Below are 7,145 nucleotides of genomic sequence, written 5' to 3' on the forward strand. Positions count from 1 at the left end.
ACACTATTTGCTTGTGGGGAAAGTTGCACTGATTGCAAGTTAGCTAGTTGTTTTACCTCTCAACCATCGAGGCTGGATATGGTTAGGGGACACCGATTCGAGATCTGTGCCTATGGAAATTTGAAAATGTAGTTACTACAGAGGACTGACAGCATGCTTGGATTAAATTCACATATTGTTCCCGTGCTATCATTTATTTTAGGGCATGTGTCATAAATGATTGTACCCCCATGCACTGTCAGGGATAGGTTGCTGTGTTATCTAGACTAGTGGAAACCGTAGTTTCTTCTATGATGTAATGGCGGTCCGCAAACCAACGTTAACGGTACATTCCGCCACCGACCGTGCTGAAGTGTGTGGTCAATCACGGTTACAATATTTCTAAATTCTCCTATCTAACTCAGTACTTCTGGGAAAATAAAAAAGAGCCATACTAACTTCTAATAGACCCTACCCCATCCCCCAAATCCCTTCCAAACCCCCGAAACTCATCCAACCTCAATAACCCCACACTTCAATATTTCCCTCTCTTCAACATACTTACAACAATATAACAACACATGCTCCACCGTTTCATCGACCATACACTCCAGACACAAACCATTAACATGCTTGCCTCCGCCACCGACCGTGCTGAAGTGTGTGGTCAATCACGGTTACAATATTTCTAAATTCTCCTATCTAACTCAGTACTTCTGGGAAAATAAAAAAGAGCCATACTAACTTCTAATAGACCCTACCCCATCCCCCAAATCCCTTCCAAACCCCCGAAACTCATCCAACCTCAATAACCCCACACTTCAATATTTCCCTCTCTTCAACATACTTACAACAATATAACAACACATGCTCCACCGTTTCATCGACCATACACTCCAGACACAAACCATTAACATGCTTGCCAACCAGATGTTGTGACGAGTTCAGTGTACAATGTCCTAAGTGCAATCGAGCAAACACCACCTCTTCCTTCCTAATCTGACCTTCGACTCTTGGTCCACCAACCTTTCTTTGGAAGGCATATAGATGTCGGCCCTTGGGCTCAGTCCCATCTCTTCTGCCACACATCTATCAAAATGTCTCTGATCTTACATTTGGCCTCACCTCTACCCAGTGGAACATTAATATCAATTATATCTAATTTCAAAAATATTTTGGCTAACTAGTCTACAATATCATTCCATTCCACACCCCGATGTGCTTGGACCCAGCAGAATCTCATTAATACACCCATTCTCTCAATTCTCCATAACAACATTAATACCTTCAATAGTAGGCCACTCCTATTAGATTTACCAGATGATAAACTATTCAATACAGAAAGAGAATCTGAGCATACTACAATTCTAACACGTTGTACATACTCCACCTAGTGGAGGGCAACTATTATCGCCAACAGTTCAACTTGTGGCGGCAGATAGCCTACTGGTTAGAGCGTTGGGCCAGTAACTGAAAGGTTGTTGGATTGAATCCTCGAGCTGACAAGGTTAAAAAAAATATGTTGTTCTGTCCCTGAACAAAGCAGTTAACCCACTGTTACCCTGTAGGCTGTCATTGTAAATAAATAAGAATTTGTTCTTAACTGACTTGCCAAGTTTAATGTTAAATAATAAAACTGAGTGTACTGAAAGTTTATATGTTAGTCTTCTACATATCTGCACATCAAATTCAGGAATGTAAACACCTGATCCTGTGTGCCCACTATCTGGGTCCACTATCTGTTAAAAGCGGTAAAAAAGTATAAAAACTTATTCCAAAGTAATTGTCAACCAGTTTCCCTGTATCACTGACTTCTAACCAATCTTTCCTTTTCCCTACCAACGTTAGTTCAACAACATGATCTGGGAGTAACCATTGAGGAACATCCCCTATCACCAATGAAGAGCCAACTTACAACTCCCTCAAACCACTTTCAGCAAGCAACCAGCAAGCTTTCCAACTGTCCAACCAAAACCACCACCTAGTATATTCCCAATAGTCATCTAAGATAGTAGTAGTGGGATGCTCAACCTTTCCACCTAGCCCAAAAAGCTAATGACAATTTTTTAATTAGTATATCCCAAGGCATCTCACCTGCCTCCAGTAGTAAGGCACATACAGATGTTGATTTAAATCCACTAATACATATCCTTAAAGCCATATACTGGATTCAGTCCAGCTTCTGAAGCCAAGTCTTTGCAGCTGTTCCATAAACTATACACCCGCAATCAATTGTCGTCCTGATCAGAGCTCTATAAATATCCATCAACGATTGTCTGTCAGCACCCCATTCATAACCAGAGACCGAGCGCATAAGATTCACCACTTTCTTACACTTCGTTTCAACATTTATAATATGATCTTTCCCTGTATATCGCTCATTGAACCATAGACCCAAATATTTGAGTCAACAGTATCCCTTTTCTTATACGCATTAACGTGAGCATTTCAAATCTCACACCTGCGCTGCTTATATACTTCATCCAAAGTAACCCCACTATGTACACAAGCAAATGTCTTCCCCAACAAGTCAGCTTTGTCTTTATCAGTTACGGCCATTTTTTGACCCACAACCAAAACTGAAATTCGAGTGGACTTGCTTCTTCCAGTCATCTTCTTCAACAGCCAATACATCCCCCAGCTCAGTACCCCTGCCTATTGTAGAGCAGAACTGTCTCCATGCATTTCTCTTGACAGACTTAATGACCCTACGTACTAAAGCTCTCTTCCTTTGGAAAATCAACTAGATTCTCAGGAGTCATATTCTTCAAAAATCACTCAAAATCATAGTGGTCACAGAGGAAGCACATACATCAACCGGCCTCTCATAAGACAACTGTCCAACAGACTTTAAGCAATGATCACCAAACTTTTCCCAGTCTGCTTTATGAAAGACTCATCTTCTGAATGGTGCCCTATCTGAAATAGGAACATCAAAATTCAAGGTACAACAAATCTGGAAATGATCACTTCCAACAGTAGAATCATTCATTATAATGATTCATCATTCATTATAAAAGACATTGTGAGGTCCAGGCAGGACGTAATCCCTATAAAAACATCAACTCTTGTACCACATCCATCGTTAAGACATACTAATGCTCTTATTTCCATCATATCTTCCACAATAGTACCATTAGCATCTGTATGTGTGCTTCCCCATAAACTATTACGTGCATTAAAGTCGCCGTACCATATCGCTCTAGATCCCAATTCTCTTGATATTTCATCAAACTACGCTACAGATAGTTGACGACAAGGGTAGTAAAAATTGTGTAACTTAATATTCCTACCTGCACTGTAGATTTCCACCATCGCACATACATATTCAGATGGGACCGTTATATTACGATATACAAGACCTTCCCTTAAGAACGTAGCACACCCACCACCCTGTGCAGTTGATCTATCACATCTGATTAATCAATAACCAGGAATATTAAAATCGGGATGTGGTCTAAGCCATGTTTCTTTAACACATATCACATAAGGTGATATACTTCGGAAAGTATTCAGACCCCTTGACTTTTTCCACATTTTGTTACATTACAGCCTTATTCTGAAATGTATTAAATGCAACATTTTCCTCAGCAATCTACACACAATACCCCATAATGTAAAAAATAAAACAGGTTGTTAGAAATTTTTGCAAATGTATTAAAATTAAAAAAAACAGAAATACCGTATTTACATACAGTACACCTACTCATTCAAGGGTTTTTCTTTACTTTTACTATTTTCAACAATGTAGAATAATAGTGAAGACATCAACATTATGAAATACCAATTATGGAAACATGTAGTAACCAAAAAAGTGTTAAACCTATCAAAATATATTTTTTCTTTTAGATTCTTCAAAGTAACCACCCTTTGCCTTGATGAAAGCTTTTAAAACTCCAGAACCAGGTTCACCTGGAATGCTTTTCCAACAGTTCTGAAGGAGTTCCCACATATTCTGAGCACTTGTTGGCTGCTTTTCCTTCACTCTGCAGTCCAACTCATCCCAAACCATCTCAATTGGTCCCTCTAAGCGCAAACCAGATGGGATGACGTATCGCTGCAGAATGCTGTGGTAGCCATGTTGGTTAAGTGTGCCTTGAATTCTAAATAAATCACTGACAGTGTCACCAGCATAGCACCCCCACACCATCACACCTCCTCCTCCATGCTTCACGGTGGGAACCATACATGCGGAGGTCATCCGTTCACCTACTCTGCATCTCACAAAGACACAGTGGTTGGAACCAAAAATAGAACATTTGGACTAATCAGACCAAAGGACAGATTTCCACCCGTCTAATGTCCAATGCTCATGTTTCTTGGCCCAAGCAAATCTCTTCTTCTTTTTGGTTTCTTTTCAGAAATTTGACCATGGAGGCCTGATTCACACAGTCTCCTCTGAACAGTTGATGTTAAGATGAACTCTTGAACTCTGCGAAGCATTTATTTGGGCTGCAATTTCTGAGGCTGGTAACTCTAAAGAACTTATCCTCTGCAACAGAGGTAACTCTGGATCTTCCTTTCCTGTGGCGGTGCTCATGAGAGCCGGTTTCATCATAGCCCTTGATGGCTTTTGCGACTGCACTTGAAGAAACATTCAAAGTTCTTTCATTTTCCAGATTGACTGCTCTTCATGTCTTAGTAATGATGGACTGTCGTTTCACTTTGCTTATTTGAGGTGTTCTTGCCATAATATGGACTTGGTCTTTTACCAAATAGGGCTATCTTCTGAATACCACCCCTACCTTTTCACAACACAACTAATTGGCTCAAACATATTAAGGAAATAAATTCCACAAATGAACTTTTAACAAGGCACACCTGTTAATTGAGAAGCATTCTATGACTACCTCATGAAGCTGGTTGAGAGAATGCCAAGAGTGTGCAAAGCTGTCATCAAGGCAAAGGGTGGCTAGTTTGAAGAATCTCAAATCTCAAATATATTTTGATTTGTTTAACCCTTTTTTGGTTACTACATGATTCCATATGTGTTATTTCATAGTTTTGGTGTCTTTACTATTATTCTACAAAGTAGAAAATAGTAAAAATAAAGAAATGCCCTTGAATGAGTAGGTGTGTCAAAACTTTGGACTGGTACTGTAAGTATTCAGACCCTTTGCTATGAGACTCGAAGTTTAGCTCAGGTGCATTCAGTTTCCATTGATCATCCTTGAGATGTTTCTACAACTTGATTGGTAAATTCAACTGATTGCACATGATTTGGAAAGGCACACATCTGTATATATATATATAAGGTCCCACATTTGACAGTGCATGTCAGAGCAAAAACCAAGCCACGAGGTTGAAGTAATTGTCCATGGAGCTCCGAGATATGGAACGCCGTTTGGGTCTTTGCGTGTCAAAAAAGATACTTTGACGTGGTTAAGGAAAGGTCTCTATCATGTGTCTCTGGTGTTTTGTCTCATATTTCTGTAGCATGGCAGGACTGCTGGCTGCTGACTGATGCACTGATCCAGACAGCCTATTTCCAGCTGAATGTGACCAATAGCATTTGATTTGAATGTGTGTCTCAACCCCCAGTGTCTGGCCCTACACAGCTTCACGACCTCCACCCAGGCCTGTTCAACATTGGCAACAGGTTGTTGGTGAATGCGGATCTATTCTTTAAAATCTGGAGCAAGCTCAGACTGGGCCAGCATCCTAACCAGGCAGTCAGGACAAATCCTGGACTACATCCACAACCAGCCTGGTAAGACTCGCTTGAAGCAAATTACAGTTCAGATGGTTTTGAGCCACAAAAGCTATTACTTTTGTTCATGTTCACCCATCTCTAATTTCATCTATTCTCTCTCTTTTCCTTCTCCTCTCTTCATCCAACCCTCTCTCTCGCTCTTATTTTTACTCCTCCTCCATTCCTCTTTCCTCCTCTCACCCCTCCGTCTGCTTTTCTCCCCCCTCTCTCCAACTCCTCCTCCCTCCGTCGATCAGTCAAATCTCTGAGACCCGAGGAGTTGGCCAATGTCCAGGAGCTGCTGGTTAGTGGCTACTGGGCCTTTGCGTGTCTGACAGTGAGGGACTACAATGACATGATCTGTGGTATGTGTGTGGCATCGCCCCCAAGATGGAGATGTACCAGCGGTAATACACGTGCTGGAGCTCAGGAATGTGGAGGTGAGAGCGGATGGAGACTGGGAGGGCAGGGAGAGACTAAAGAAAGAGACTTGCATATTTCTGCGTATTTTTGTGTATTTTAACATGCATTTATTAATGTGTACTGTAGTTGTAAATGTGTGTATTGTATCTCGATGTGTATTATGTACAAAGGGCTCAACTCGGTCTCAGTGTTGTTAAAAGAGCCACAGATCCTACAACCGTAAAAATAGAGACATTTAGTAGTCCTTTTTTGCATACATTTTTCATATGTGGCCTCTGTGGTTTATTTTGTTTGTTTTAGCCTGGTTTGTTTTCAGGACTTTCAAGCTGTGTCTGCATGCATTGTGTTGTATTTATGTGGATACCTGTGTGTCTCCCTCTTCCCTCCCTCCTGTAGTTTACGTGGCCAGACTTCGGGGCTCCAGATGAGGTGCATGTGGATGACTTCTGACTGACCATGGAGAGTGAGTCCATTGAGCAGGCAGCGTTCCCCTGCAGCGTCACCATCACACGGGTTGACACATCTATCATCGCCCCCCCTTCCTCCCCCCACTGAGGGGCTCCACCGTCATCAACACAGAGAAGGACAAGGCCCTTCTACTCACACAACACAGGTAAGTAGTCACTACAGCTCTCTGGCTGTTGATTTTTGATTCATTATCATTCAGTGTTTATCCATAAAGTAACTAAAATGTTCATTCACATCAAGTAGAAAAAACACTGTTTCACAATATCAAGACAAAAATAATGCCCACTACATACTGATTACATGTTATGTGGGTTCCGGCTGACCCGTCAGTTGTGGTGCGTCTGATCCACGAGGGCCAGCTCAGACGATACCGGTTGGACGAGCACAGTGCAAAGGAGCTCAAAGCCATACGGGACTGCTGTGGAGAGATGGCTGCAACCAGAGAGCAACAAGGTAGGGACCCTGTGTGGGTGTAAGTGATGTCTCTATGTATGTTTATTTCTGTTTTGATTGTGTTTGTTTGTGTGTGTTTAGGAGATTGATAATTGTCTCTTTTATCTCTGACAGGATGAGTTGCTGGTCT

This window comes from Salvelinus fontinalis, chromosome 6, assembly GCF_029448725.1.
Source record: "Salvelinus fontinalis isolate EN_2023a chromosome 6, ASM2944872v1, whole genome shotgun sequence".
Classification (NCBI taxonomy): domain Eukaryota; kingdom Metazoa; phylum Chordata; class Actinopteri; order Salmoniformes; family Salmonidae; genus Salvelinus; species Salvelinus fontinalis.